Source organism: Myotis lucifugus, unplaced genomic scaffold (assembly GCF_000147115.1).
Source record: "Myotis lucifugus unplaced genomic scaffold, Myoluc2.0 scaffold_15, whole genome shotgun sequence".
Lineage (NCBI taxonomy): Eukaryota > Metazoa > Chordata > Mammalia > Chiroptera > Vespertilionidae > Myotis > Myotis lucifugus.
Window position 1 is genome coordinate 2,223,699 of NW_005871063.1, and position 314 is coordinate 2,224,012.

Genomic DNA, 314 nt, shown 5'->3' on the forward strand with positions numbered 1-314 from the left:
TCCAAGTGGGGGGCGAGGCGGTGAGGGGATGGGGGGGCTTAAATGAAAATTTCCGGCTTTCCCTGCAACTGGAGTGGGAGAAGCTTGCGACTAAAATCAGAAGCGTGAGGGGGATGTGTCGTCGGGAGTCGGCGGAGTTTCCACACCCAGGGTCGTCCGGAGTTGGGGTTTTGACAGAGTGAGGAGGGGGTATCAGCAGTTTGAGATGTAGACGGATGGGAAAAACACAAAACGATCGACAAGAATTATGAGGGGCCCATGGGGATGGTAAATACCCACACTTTCCAAGAAACTGAAAAATCAGACCGAAAAAT